Raw genomic sequence first — 16207 nt, 5'->3', positions numbered from 1 at the left:
TTGTCATTTTTTATCCTACATCCTGACAAATAGATATAAGATGTCTTTTGTCCCACTGGAGTTAATAACCATAATCAATCCATTTTATTTGGTTGTGCTCTTCTTTGGGATGAAACTCAAAAAACTTTTGAGTGGTTACTTCTCACTTGGCTAGAGACATTGCTCGGTGTTGTGCCTAGTTCGATTATCACGGATTAGGATGTTGCAATAACAAATGCAGTGAAATGTTTTTCCAAATTGTGCACACCAGTTTTGCATGTGGCACATTGAAAAGAAAATTTTTGAATATTTAAGTCGTATCTATCATGACTTTGATGATTTTAAAACTAAGTTTTAGTAAGTGTCTTCATGGTACGACCACGCCTGAGGAATTTAAATCTACTTGGATTGATATTATGAAAAACTATAATTTAGACGAAGATAGTTAATTGCAAAAAATATATGCAATTCGTAAAAATGAATTCCGGCATATGTGAGAAGGAATATTTGTACTGGAATGTCAACATCTCAAAGAGGTGAGAGTATGAACAAATTTAATAAGGATTATCATAATTCTAGTACACCGATGAGTGTATTTGTAGCACAATATGATAAAGTTATTGATGATAGGTATGATAAAATAAGGAAAAAAGAATATAAGACAAAATATTCAAAGGCTACCTTGAAGACATTATATTCCTTGGAGGATGAAGCACAAAGGTATATTCTAGAAAAATATTTCAGAATTTTCAAGAAGAATTGATTCAGTACCAAAATTTATTTCAGAAAATATTGAGGTTCAGGAGGGAATACATATCTATAAAGTTCATTTGTTTCAAAAACAAATGTTTGCCTACACTTTAGATTGAACCTTATACTGAAAGATGCTACGTTTTCTTGTTGTAAGTTTGAGTTCATGGGAATCTTCTATAAGCATGTGCTTGTTGAATTTATAAAGAAACAAATTTACTCACTTCCAATATGTTATTTGTTGAGTAGGAAGACAAGATATTCCATCAAAGAAAAGGTTGATGACATTTCAAATGAAAAATCGCATGTGAATAATTTAAAGCCTTCCTCTATATGGTTTAGTAATATTATGATTCATTATTTTGGCCTATCAGGGCGAGCTACAAGGTCTGAAACACATTATAAATTTGGATGATAAAGGTTAGCCTAATTATGTGAAGAACTTGATGAAATTCCTTATGAGGTTGAAAAAAAATATATACGTGATGATCGAGTTAACGAATCAAATGTGGAACTAAACACAAGTGAGGAAAGACAAAGCACCATTTTCATTGACCCTATATGTGTGGTAACTAAAGGACATCCAAATTTATTGAGAATGAGATAAGGTCTAGAAAAATCTCTGAAGATAAAAAAAAAAGCACGTCTAAGAAATCAACAGAACAAAGCAAAAGTTCAAAGAAGGGCGAGGCCACAAGACCAATGGCAGGGGAAAGACCAAGGGTAATACAAAAGTAGAGGAATGAGGTAGTATCACTTTTTTATAGCGCACTAATTACTGAGTAATACTTTTTGTGACTTCGGGATTTTGATGTATAGTTCAAGCTCTAATGTTGAAGTGGAATCTTAAAGCACATCGCCACTGCTTAATACAACTTCCATAATTATAAACTCTTCCTTTGATATTTCATATACTGTATATTAAAACTTATTTTCATCTACCTTCATATATTTACCTAATAAATTTTTTCTTTTTCTTTAAAAAAGTCATTTCAACGACAACTTGACCATGGATATCATACCTCATTTAAGATAGGTTGCTCTAATCGTGTTCTTATGTATTTATAACGTATTTATAGACCTATACGTGTTTAAATGGCTTTTAATATTTTTTCAGGATCTGCTGAGAACAGTTTCACATCCATACCGATAAGATTTATGATTTATGAATGTCTTGTTTTTGCTTTAAGACTCATGGAGAGACAAACAACTAAACTTTTGTACTTTTCTTTCTTATTGGTAGAAAATACTTTTAGGTTATAAAGTTGTACAAAAGAATCTTTCAATATTTTGTTTTCAATTTTACTCCCAATCAAGGTTACAATTTTAGTTCAAGTTTACACTTCATATTTGGTTGTGTGTTTATTTACTCACAACTCAATAAAATTAATGGCATTAAGCCAAATTATAATAATTAGCCTTAAATATATACACACATGCACAAAAATGTAGTTAATAAGAGGTTAGACATTTGTTTGCAATACATCACATGTATGTTGATGTAAAAACTTTATTTATTAATATGAAGATTTGAATTACTTAAGTCAAAGTTCTAAAATATTTTTGATATAAATGAGATAGTTTTTTTTAACAATGTTAATATGTTTCAAATGGAACTAAAATCATAAAATTAACTAGCAAATCGTTTGGCGTTTCAAATTTCTGATATACGGTTTGATAGTAGTACATATGTGCACAAAACTTATAACTTGTGTTTAGTGTACACATTATTCTCTTGTTTGACTTGTGAGAATATATTGACTATGATCTTTTAATTGTTATTGTAACCATTGGTAGAGCCACTTTCTATTCAGGGGTTCATCCGAACCCTCTTCGGTTGAAAATTAAATTATTTATATATGATTAAAATATTTTTGTAAATATATATATTAGATGTCGAACTTTTCGGCTATTTGTGTGTATATTTTTCAGATTTTGAATCTCGTTATTAAAATTTTGACTCCGCCACTGATGATGATATATAGTATCTACAAAAGTGTAATGTAATCAAGAGAAAATAATACTACAATTTCTGCTTCTTTAACATATAAACAAGGGCAAATCAGTTTAGACAAACCAATTAAGTACAATGCTTTAAAACATTTAGTGATAAACTCACAATAATAATCTACTAAAACATACACAATATTATAACTTAACTTTACATTAATGTCACGACCCGGACCGTCGTGATTGACACCTACACTACAGGAGAACAACTACTAGCAACCAACCAAAGCAATAAACCTAATAACTAAGACATTTGAGTTATGAAAGCAAATTGAATAACTAAAGACAAGGTTCCATTACTAAATAAAGATCTAACAACTAACTAATAATCTGGAAGTTAAACCCGGAATCTGAAAGTCAATGTACCAAAACAAAAAACGATAACCAAGTCTAACAAGAATTTCTAATGAACTATCTCACTAACTAAAACAAGGTCTAGGTCCGAAAATGGTCGAAAAAGATTGAAGAGAATTCCATGGCATCCAGAACGATGTGGCTCGCCCTTGAACTCGAAGCGATCACCGATCTCCTAAGAGAGGTCTGTCAACAGTCGCGTGAAGATGCCCTCTACTCGACAAAAATAAGAGACAATGCAGACTCGGTATACAACTACAGTGTACTGGTAGGATCACACGGCTATCCCACTAGTGTAACATAAACAAGAAATTACAACATTATAACACAAGCATAAATATCAACATATTCAATACTATCATAAGAATCAATATCACAATTTCACATGCTTCGTCACATAGTTGGTCCTCTCACGCAATCCAAAGTCAAACTGTTAGCATGCCAGAATGTGACAATCCAATCCCATTTTATGCCAGAACGTGGCAACCAATCCCAGTTAGAGTGTCAGAATGTAGCAGTCGATCCCAATGACACATCAACAACACATCAAGATCACATATTCAAGTCATGATTTCATGATATCTATATTCATATATCCCCTTTAACAATCTATGATCTATATTGCAACATGTATAAATATACCAGTAGCACAACGATGCAAAGCAAGGGTATATCACACAATCATAGAATCATAACCATCACCTACCTCGAAACAAGCATGAAACCCTAGACAACTTCATCCTTCCCTTTTCGGATTCACTCTGCTTGTTCGTGATTTCCAAACAACAATTTATATACGGTAATCAATAAAGAAACACTAAATTCCCAGGATGCCCAAAACAGTACGAAGATGGTTAGCATGTTCTTCTTCACTTTTCGAATACACCAAAATGTCATCGATAAAGATTATCACAAAAGAGTCAAGAAAGGGCTTTAATACTCCATTCATCAAGCTCATGAAGGTTGCAAATGCATTAGTCAACACAAACGACATAACCGAAAGTCCATAGATGCCCATAACAAGTCCTAAATGTCATCTTGGGTATATCTTCAGGCCTAATATTCAATTGACGGCAACCAGATCTTAAATTGATTTTAGAGAAGACCGTTCCACCTTGTAATTGGTCAAAAAGATCATCTATCCTAGGCAAGGGGTACCTATTCCATATAGTGACCTTATTCAATTACATGTAATGTATGCACATCCTCATGCTATCATCATTCTTCTTAATAAACAACACCAGAGAACCCCATGGGGAAGCACTACAACGAATAAAACCCTTGTGAAGAAGCTCTTGGATTTGAGCCTTAAGCTCTCTCAACTCCACCAGAATCATGCGATATGGAGGGATAGAAATGGGGTGCGTATCAGGATCTAAGTCAATACAAAAATCTATATCTCTATCCAAAGGAATGCTGGGCAAATCATTTGGAAAAAACTTAACCGAATTTGGACACCACCGGGATAGACCCAATGAATGAGCTTCAATCTCAACACCCCTAATATGGGACAAATAAGCTAAACAACCTTGCTCTACTAATTTACTAGCTCGGATGGAGGATATAATCTTAACTTCCTCAGGCTTGTACACCCCTTCCCACTCTAATTTTTCCCCAAAATTTCTAAAGTCACAGACATAGAATTACAATTAATGACACATAATGGGGAGACAACCAAGTCATGACTAAGATTATGTCGAAGTCAGCCATATCCACAATCACCAAATTGGCCCAAGTCTGAAATTCCATAATCAAAATAGGGAAAGTACGATAAACATGGGTGACTATGACTAACTCACCAACCGGGAAAGAAAACATATGGGATCATCAAGTATATTACACAACATCCCAAAATCAGAGGCGAATCTCACAAACACATAATAATAGGTGGAACAATACATTAGTCATTCCGTCGCAGACAAGAATAGTACTTGTGATCAATGCATCAGGCGCCTCTACCTCATTCTTGCTCGGGAAGGCATAACATAGAGCTCTATCATCCACTTGAGCTACCTCCCTGCCGGGTAGGCGTTACCTCTACCTCCATTACCATTTCCTCTTGTAACGAATCGAGAGTACCCCCAGTCGTAACTGGCATCGTCAACCTTGAAGAGGTCTTAGACAATCCCATAGCATTCATCATTGCATATTAGATAGAATAAAAGCGGAAAATTTAAAACTTTTCATTCGAAGTTCAACTTCACTTCATATATCAAAATAGAAACTAACTTGTCTCACATACCCATCTAAACATAACAGTATAGAAATTTGGACTTAGACCTTACATTATTACAAGTCATATAAAATGAATACAACATAGTCCTTGAAATAGGAGAAGTGGAATAATGTATTTTAATATAAGCAAAACAACTAAAGTTAGAATCATAAGGTTTTGTTCTCAGACTTGAGGATTCACCAACTTAGGAAAACAATCCAAGCTTCTTGAGAAAATAGCCTTGAATCACCTCAATGGCCTGAACCTACATTTGTCTAGAACATAGAAGAGATATGGGTTAGTACAAACCACATTACTAAGTATGAAAATATATGAAAGTAAATCGTTTGAAAACATGCACAAAGGAATATTTTGTTTATAAGAATCATTTTAAAAAGCCTTTATGCACATTCCAAGAACAATATACTAGTCCATACCACAACAACAAGACATATATATATATTCAAGAGTAACATAATGATAAAGCCATAGTCAACATTTCATATTTAGAGTCCATTGCACCAATACATCGCAAGACCTTACTCATAACCTCTAAAATCAAGTCTACTAGTGCAATGTGTATGTGAAGCCCCATAACCCCACACACACCAAGCAAACTATCGATAAGATCACAAGCATTGTCATTTACCACCTACATAATTATAACAAGTATAGCCAACAATATTCATACCAAGTGAGGTCAACTTCATATATATCAAGTGAAACCACCATCATGCATATCATATGACACCAACATCATTTATTTCATAGCATATATACATAAAGAATCCACCCTAGAACTCCCCTGAAGATCCACTTTTGAAATATATAGGTAAAGTTTCATACCTTTACCTACACTAAGTAACACCTCTTAAGTAGTTCTTGTTAGTGTTCATCTTCTTACTTTCATTCATTTTAATATTTGGGGAACTTCGCATAACCTACATTATGAGCTACATGGAATCTGGTGTCATCCCCTCACATCGAAAGGAGGGTGTCTTACTTTCCAAGGTGACACATAAACATTCATATAACATTTAGGTGGATCCACTAGCTAAGGTTCCTATGGGGGCACATAGTTAAAGAACGAGGAGGTTTTTACTAGAAACCATCTTTATGCTAATTAGGTTTTTAGTTTCCACCTCATGAGACAACATAGTGTGAACCTCCCTTCCTTTGTAAAGGAACACATCTCATTGTCAAGTTCACTCTTTGCTAAGCTAAATTCCCTTTTTGAAGCATCTTTGAGTCTTGCTAAACATTAGTTCATAACATAGGTCTAAGGAGTTTACCCCTTATATAACATGTACATAGCTCATAGGTTTTAGGATGAGAAAGCCCTTTCATCACAAACCGAACATCATGTGAGAACATTACTTCATAATATAGTCATAGGATGTGTATAGAAATTACCTCCGATTCCACATAACAACACACCCACCATCATCTCATAATCATCACATTCATAGCATGATGACACATTTATAAACCTTGTCATTAATACTTCAAGTAATAAAAATTAATAAGGATAAACCAACAATACTACAATAGAATGTTAATAGACTTGAAGGTCTTACCAATGGTCTTCAAGATACCGTTTCAAGACTTCATCACAAATCCATGATATTCATCAATCAAATCCATTATCATCGCCACACAATAGTCAATTATACAAGAAAATACTCAATTACATCACCTGTAATCATTATTCAACATAAATCAAGAGTTAGGGTTTTGAGAAGAGGGACATTCATGGGTCTCCAGGGAAATTAGGTAAAAAAAAACTAAGGTAATACATTGATTCATTCATATAAATTCATAATCAATCATTATTAGTCAATTCTAGACCAAATAAGTCATGTTTAAAGGTGACCCACAAAATTGAGTGAAATCTAGAAATTCGGAAGAACATTGAAATCAATTTAAAGGAACCTCTTGGGGAAAGGAGTCCCGAGATTGAAGAGTTACCATATCTTGTCAATCCTTAAGGATTAATGAAGAAATTTCTTGTTCTTGAGCCCTGCTTAAAGCTTTGATCTTCTTCTTCAATGGAGTCTTTGAGTAGTGAGAGAATCTAGAGAGAAGTGGGAGATTTTGGGTTTTGGAGTTATAAGGTGGAAAGCTTGTTTTATGACTTAAAATACTTTAATATCCTAAACATTCTAATTATAACTATTTTTAAGTGTTAACTAATTAATTAGCTACTTACCCATCTACCCCTACTTAAGCCGTATAGAGGCAGTGAGCCTTGCTGTCATTGACGAGTCCCTGTTGACGGGTCAAGCGATCCAGGGACCGTACTGTTCACTCGTGGATTGGGACTGAGGCTTCCTTTTGAAGGTCTTGGTGAGGAGATTAATTCTCAACTCACGAGACCCATCCACGGACCGTCAAAAGATCGATGAGCCAACCTGCATGGCGTTGTTTGATTCAGAGATGGGTCTTGGGGAGGCTTTGGTGAGGAGACTAAGTCTCAACTCACAAAGCCAACCCATTCCCCATAAATCTATTGACGGCCCGTCAAGGGGTCTCATGGATGGCTGCTGCAAATTGCAGCATTTTTGCTCCAAAGTTTGGATCCTCCTCAAGGACTCTTAGGGTGGTCCGTAGGAAGTCGTGCCCGGACATTTGGACCCTAAACATAGTGTTTTACCTATTAAAGTATTTCTAGAAGATTTAGCCATTGTACGACACTCCTAAGTATTGAAAAGAGCCTAGAACACCTACTAGTTCAATTTCACTATTTTCCGTACATCATGGTCGTTTCTTGACGTCTTGACTCTAATACTTCCAAACCAACTTAATTACATCTGTTTAGATCTGCAAACATAATTTTAACTCTCTTTAAGTCATTATTCATTATGCAAGGCTCTCGACTAGGTCATAAGATTTTTGAGATGTAATAATATTCCCCCCTTGGGGAATATTCGTCCTCGAATGACACTATAAACATCTTTTGGAATTACGACTCAAGTTAGAAGCCCAACTAACACATGATATATAATGATAATTAAATATCAAAGGAGGAAGCACTAACTTCATTACCAAACACAACCACGATGAGGTAGAAACTATATCAACTACCAATATTCACACATTTCATCACTTCACATTAAGCAAGGAGGAATTTCCTTCTCCCTCATATAGCTCATTATATTAAACAAGGATTCAATACATCATTACATGAATTCTACTCGAGCAATCTCATTTAAATATCACATGGAGTCAAATATTCCAACAACATATCAAGTGCCACCAAGCATGAAGAGCATATAATTTCATCGAAGTTCAAGATACTTGTGCAAAAGAAATTCTTCCCAAAAGCATGCATACGTGAACAAAAATCATGAAAGTTTAAAACACACATGACCCTTCATAAACCAAAACTAGGAGGAATTACTAACCTCAACTTTGGATATAAGATGAAGGAAAAAGAAGAGGATATCGGGACATCATATCAGCCTCGGCCTCCCAAGCAGCACTTTACACAAGATTATTCTTCCAAAGAACCTTTACGGAATCTACTTCCTTATTCCTCAACCTCTTCACTTTCCGGTCTAAAATCTCAATCGGGACCTCTTCATAGGAGAGGCTAGCACCAACTTCTAAACCTTCTAGAGAAAGTATAGCCACCGGAACACCTATGCACTTTTTGAGCATTGATACATGGAACACCAGATGAACCGGAGCCAATTCATAGGTAATTTCAACTCATAGGCAACACTTTTGATGTGTTTTAAAATGTCAAATGGAACCACATACCAGGGATTGAGTATCCCCTTTTTCCCAAACCTCATCACCCCTTTCGTGGGTGATATATTCAAATAGACCAAGTCACCTACCATAAACTCAAGGTCTCTTTTTCTATTGTCGGAATGATATTTTTGCTGACTTTGGGTCATCTTCAATCTATTCCTATAAGACCCCCAAAATGAGTTAGGGTTTCTAGAGCCTCACATGTTCCTATAAACTTTTTACCATGTTAATTAAGTGTTTTAAAGTATGCTTTGGTTATTTGAAGTCATTTGGAAGTCAAACATCAAGGGACGACCAAGACGTTCGACGACTAGTCACCTAAGGGGTCTTATGTGTTTTTATGTGCTTATGTGTGTTTCATGAGCTTATGAGGTTCTTATATGATTAAAAATGATCTATTTAGGCATTATGGTGAGTTTCATGAAATTTAAAGGTCAAACGTCCAAGAACGTCTAAGACGTTTGAAAGGTAGCCCTTGAGACATGCATGTGTGTGTCTTGATGGTGCCTAGCATGTTTGGACGTGTTGTGTGTAATTGTTTTGGGTGAAACTGATTTTCAAGTTCCTTGATATGTTAATTTTCATATTTACGTTGGAAACATCTGGGTACGAGTTCCTAAGGGTCCTGCAAGATGCCCTCAAGAAGACCCAAATGCTGTCAAGAAACTGCAATCGATGAGCCAAGTTGACGCCTCATTTCCCAATCGACGCCCCGTCGATGGGAGGCTTAGATCAACACTTGTATTGGTGAGCCTTGTGTCTCAAAGAAAGAGCTTCAGTCACCAACGACGGAGCAGCAGGATGCCCTGTCGTCCAGTCGATGTTGTCAGTCGATGATTGCCTGCAACTGCATACCTGCGACTGTTTTATTTAAGGGGTGAATGGGAAATTTAACCCACGTGCTAAAATGACCCTACTTGTCTTATTTGATTATTTTGGGTGTATTTAAGATATCAAAAACGGTAACAACACATTCCCAATCCATTCTACACAAATTAGACTTTCCCTCCAAAATCAATTCTCTCTAGAAACCTCCATTGAGGGTGAAGCTCGAGAACATCTTGGAGCTTGGATTCCCATGGATCCTTCATCAATTTTTAGATGTTTTATTCTAAATAAAGGTGTGGTGATCATTCATCTCTAGTTATTTCCATCTAGAGAGTTCTTCTCAAAGTGTTCAAAAGAGATCTTATGATCAAACTTCTTCTTTTTCAATCTAGCCATAGGTTCTTTCTCAAAACTTTTTCAAAGGTTTAATCATGAAGAATTGATGATAATGTATTTGTTTTAACGTGAATCTAAGTCCAATTTCATTGTGAACTTATGTCCCTTCTCAAACTCGATTTAGCCTATGCATGGGCATTGCGATCGTGGCTTGTTATTGGAGGATTTGTAATTCTATTACATTGAATTGCTTATATATTCTATTTATTATGTATATTGGTGGTGAATTATTGATGGATGATCCATGTGGATCAATATATTAAGATTTAAATAAGTCTAGTGTGTTCACTGTAACATGGACCTTAAAATGTATGAATGTGGAATTCGATTATGTTAAGATGATTGTAGTTACTGCCTTAGGTTAATATCATGGTTGAATTGTGGGTATGAATCTTGTATGATCAAATTAAAGAAGGCTTGGTATGAACTGATCTAGGTTCTTCTAGTCTATTGATTGATAATGCTATGTATGTGATGTGATCTCGATTATTAGGTTAGATGAAGCATGATTCCTTTTGAGTAATGATTTCTTTAGCTACTGCCTAACATGTACATTATTGATAAAATATTATTGATGATCAAGGCTTTGGGGAATTAGTAGGGTTGCCTATTTCCTCTACTCTCTATTGAATTGATAGTTTAGTGCCTATGTTTGTATCTTGATCTTGTAGGGACTTAAGTATGAGTTCGTTATGTTAAGTGTATATTTAGATACTTCTCTATAATGTATTTTTGATAAAAAGGTTGTATTGATCAATGATGATCAAAGGATGATAAATTGGTAAGGATAACTTTTTCCCTCTACTTTTCTATAGTATTGTTAGTTGATGAAGCCTTGTATGGCATTGAGTGGCATGGTCCACTTATGGTGGCGGTGTTTACTTTATTGTAAATATATATATGATGTTATCATGGCCTTGAAGGGAATTATACTATGAATGTGTGTTGGTGATGAATCACCCTATGAAGCCTATGCCTAGTTTCCTATTCTAACTATGATCTAGGTTATGTTGCTAATGTCATGAGCATGTAAATGGTTATGTTAAGTTTATGTGTACTTGCTGCCTGTGATGAGGTCCCATAATGCTATATGTGAAGTAAAGCTAAAATAGGTTCATGAAGACTAGAGTTTACTGTAAGAATGTTGTAAGTCAAATGAGTCTTATGTTATGGTAATCATTCTATGATGTTGTGTGATGTATCATTTACTAGGATGACTTGATAGGTGTGCTAGTATGGGAAAGGGTATGGGACCTTGTTATGCATTGCACATGTGTGCCTTGCTAGGATAGTTCCTAGGTTGGTATTCCAAGTACATGCATGGGATTGTATGAACATGTTATGAATATGACTTACATGCTATGATGTTAAGCATATGATATGATAAAGTATGAATGTGCATAATGTCTTGGCGTGTTTATATGAAAGGATTGATCATGTAGTTATGCCTATAGACTTATTCATTGATATATGAACATGTGTGACATTTATGTGTTTTGTGAAAGGTTTGCTCACATATAAATATACACACACACGTGTATGAAGATCTAGTCAATAGAGGGGCCTTGAAAGGTGTGCTCATGTGTACCCTAAAACTAGATAGGTGCTTAAATATTCTATAAACATATAAGGAGTCAATATCATAAGCCTGTGTTTTCCTAAGTAATGTTAATAAAAGGCTTTTTAATGTAGGGAACTTAGCTTACACCGAGTGAACTTGAAAATGAGAGGTGTTGGCTTACCTTGGAGGAAGATTCACCATTTGGTCTTCATAAGGTGTTGACTTCCCTTGGAGGAACATTCAACTATGGTTCCACATGAGGTGTTGACTTCCTTGGGGAAGATTCACCCATGGTTTCTCATGAGATGAGACTTCAATGCCAATGAGCATGTAGAGCGTCATGTATATCTCTTAGTTCCATAACTATGCTTTCAACATAGGATCTATCAAGTGATATCAACTAATATGCTAGCATGTGTTAATGTTCTACCTTGGCTAGGTAAGAACATCTTCCATTGGTGTAAGGCTCTACAACACCAAATTCCATCTAGTACCCATGGTCTTAGTGTCGGTTAAGGCTATAGTTTCCCTAAATTAAAATGGACAATGGAACTAAAGTAAGGAATCTAACTAGGAGTAACCTAAGGGTAGTTGCTTAGTGGAGGTGGGCGTATGGGACTTCACCTATGCATTGCACAAGTGGTTCTTGAGGGATGTCTTAGGAAGGTGTTCTAATGCATGTGTCTATGTATATGTTCACTATGCATGACTTTGTAGTATTTGTCTACTTGTTATGAAGATGTGTATGGTATGAGTCTATATGATGTGGCCTTATCCTTATGTGCATAAATTGGTCTTAATGACTATATGGTGAAGGTTTTGCTTGACATGAATGAAATTGTCTTCACTTGCCATGTTGATGTATGAATTGGATGATAAGGCTTGTGGTCTCATGAGTAATAGGTTTACTATGTATGTGTGAGGTTAGGGGCTTCACATGTACATTGCACTAGTGGACTTAGATTGGGATTGTGAGTAAGGTCTTAGAATGTTCTATGTGAAGTGAAATTGGTATATGTGCAAGTAAGCTATGGTTCACTGTAATGTCTTTATGGTTTTGACTTAAATGTGTCTATGTTGTACTATACTTCTATGATGGTATGTGATGGCTTATGTAGGATCTATGAATGATTTGCTTGTGACCTTAAGGTGATGCATTGCACCAAGTATCACTAGAGGGTAACTTGGGAGGTTAATTAATTAAAAGAAGAAGATCACTGTAAAGAGGAAAATGCTTACTGTAAAGGGAAAATAGGTTACTGTAATGTGACATCAATTGTGCCTTAAATGCATTGTATGATTTTATATGTTATATGAATATTGAATATGACTATATGAAGTATGTGAATTGTATAAATTCTATTGTATCAAGGTTTTATGAAGATTTGACAAAAAGGCATGAAGTATGATTTCAAGAAAATGTCCCTTTTAAATGCATGTTTTTGCATGGTTGTCATACTTAGTGCATTATTGTAAAAACTCCATTTTCTATACTTTTTACACAAAGTGTAGGTTATAGATGCTTAAAGGAGGTCTCTATGATTGAGGAGCTTGATATGTGATTCCCAACCTCAAGGAAAGGAATCCTTAAGTCCAAGGATGTCCTATGTCTAGTTTACTGTAAAGTCTTTTATTATTGTACTTATGTATAATGTTTAAGGGTCGTGTATATAAAGTACTCTTATGATTTTGAGTCTAGGATGACCAAAAGAAACTAGAGCCTTTAACTATGTATTACGATTATGATTTTGAGTCTAGGATGGAAAAAAGAGACTAGATCCTTTAACTATGTATTACGATATTTATATATATATGAAGTAATGTTCTAGCATATGATGTGCTAAGAATGTTTTAAATTTTCCGCTAAATTTACCTATGATAATGCGATGAATGATAACTATGGGCTTGTATAAAACCTTCGAGAGGTCAAGTACACCATGTTACTTCTAAGGGTACTCCCTGGATGTGACAATCCCTTATGAGTCAGACTTTCTCTACGGCCTCATAAACTACTTTGGGACCTATTAGAGCAAACTCACCTAACTCAAACCACCCAATCAGAGATCTACATCTTATCCCATAGATAGCCTCAAATGGAGCCATGGCAATACTTGAGTGAAAGCTATTATTGTAGGCAAACTCAAAAAATGGTAGATGGTCATCCTAATTACCCTTGAAGTCAATCACACATGCCCTCAACATATCTTCTAGGGTTTGTATGGTTCGTTCAGCCAAACCATATGTTTGAGGATGAAATACGATACTAAGTTTCACCTTGGTACCAAGTCCACTTTGGAACGCCTTCCAAAAAAGAGAGGTAAATTGAGTACTCCTATCGGGAATGATAGACAAGGTAACTCCATGCATCCTCACAATTTCATTAAGATACAATTCAACATAATCTTCCGCCGAATATGTAGCCTTGATAGGAAAAAAATGGATGATTTGGTTACCCTATCAATAATGACACAAATAGAATCATGCTTCCTTCGTTGATGAGGCAAACCCACAAAAAATCCATATTGGCATATTCCCACTTCCAAGTGGGGATAGCTATATCTTGAGACAAACCACCTGGTCTTTGGTGTTCGGCCTTGACTTGTCGACAATTAGGGAATTTAGCCCTAAACTCCTCTATATCCCTTTTTAAACCATTCCACCAATAGATCTCTTGTAGATAACGATACATTTTGTCGATGCCCGGATGAATTGAATATCGGGAACCATGAGCCTTGTCCAAAATTTGCTCCCTTAAGCCATCTATATCCGGCAAACACAATCTAACTTGGTACCTAAGTACGTAATACTCTCCTTGGTAGAAGGAATCATTAGATTTACTAAGAATCGATTCCTTCTATTCCATCAATAGAGCATCAAGATGTTGCTTAGATTTCACCTCAACAACCAAAGACGACTCGGAGTTATGATGAACCATGAAACCCCCATTTGGAGAATCTTCAAGTCGAACACCCAACCTAGCAAACTTATGCACATCTTTTAATAACTTCTTTTTATCATTAACAACATGGTTACACTACCCATAGACATCCAACTCAAAGCATCCGCAACCATATTGGTTTTTTCGGGGTGGTAAAGGACACTCATATCATAAGTCTTTCAAAAGATCTAACCACCTTCGTTGCTAGAGGTTTAACTCTCTTTGGGTGAACACGTATTGAGACTTTTGTGATTGGTGAATACATCTACATGAACTCCATATAAATAGTGTCTCCATATCTTCAAAATGAACCCACGACCACTAGTTCAAGGTCATGAGTTGGATAATTTTTTTTCACGTACCTTGAGTTCCGTTGAGGCATAAGCTATAACTTAATCATGTTGCATGAGGACACAACCCAAACCTACTCGGGAAGCGTCAAAACATACCACAAACCCTTTGCTACCCTCTGGTAAGGTCAATACCTGAACGGATGTAAGCTTATCCTTTAACTCTTGGAAGTCTTTCTCATAAGTTTCCGTCAATTCAAAATTAACTTTCTTTTGGGTTAGGATAGTCAATGGAGAAGCGATATATGTGAATCCGTCAACAAATCTCCTATTATACCCGGCTAAGCCCAAGAAGCTTCGAATATTGGTGGGAGTCAGGGGTCTAGGCCAATTTTTAACAGATTTCGTCTTCTTCAAATCAACCTCTATACCCTCACTTGAAATAATGTGACCAAGAATAGCCACCGACGTTAGCCAAAACTCACATTTATTGAATTTAAAAAGTAGTTGGTTATCTTGAGGACTTGCATAACTATCCTCAACTGACTCATGTGTTCATCCTCACTCTTAGAGTATATCAAGATGTCATCAATAAACACAATTACAAAAGAATCAAGATAATACTGAAACTTTCTATTCATAAGGTCCATAAAAGTCATTAGTGCATTAGTAAGACCAAAGGACAAGTCTAGGAACTCATAGTAACCATACCTTGTTCGGAATGCCATTTTAGGAATGTCAACTCCTCTAACTCTTAGTTGGTGATACCCCGACCTTAAGTCAATATTCGAAAAGTAACTCGCCCCTTGGAGTTGGTCAAACAAATCATCGATTCTAGGGAGAGGATACATATTTTTTGTGGTGACCTTGTTCAATTGGTGGTAGTTAATACATATTCTAAGAGACTCATCTTTCTTTTTCACATATAATACTGGAGCACCCCCCATGGAGATATGCTTGGTTGAATAAAAACCTTATCTAGCAAATCCTTGAGTTGAGTTTCAATTCTTTCAACTCAGCCAGAGCCATTCGGTAAGGAAGAATTGATATTGGTTGAGTATCCGGCAACAAATCCATGCTGAAATCTATTTCCGTTCAGGAGGAATTCCAAGTAAGTCATCCAGAAAGAC

General features: G+C 35.7%; 1 pseudogene; it reads left to right on the top strand.

The window, feature by feature from the left end:
* The first annotated feature begins 496 nt into the window (after positions 1-496).
* LOC114075229 lies at positions 497-1456 on the top strand (annotated as a pseudogene).
* Positions 1457-16207: the final 14751 nt, after the last annotated feature.

Source organism: Solanum pennellii, chromosome 1 (assembly GCF_001406875.1).
Source record: "Solanum pennellii chromosome 1, SPENNV200".
In the NCBI taxonomy this organism is placed as follows: Eukaryota; Viridiplantae; Streptophyta; class Magnoliopsida; order Solanales; family Solanaceae; genus Solanum; species Solanum pennellii.
This window is presented reverse-complemented; position numbering and strand designations above follow the sequence as displayed.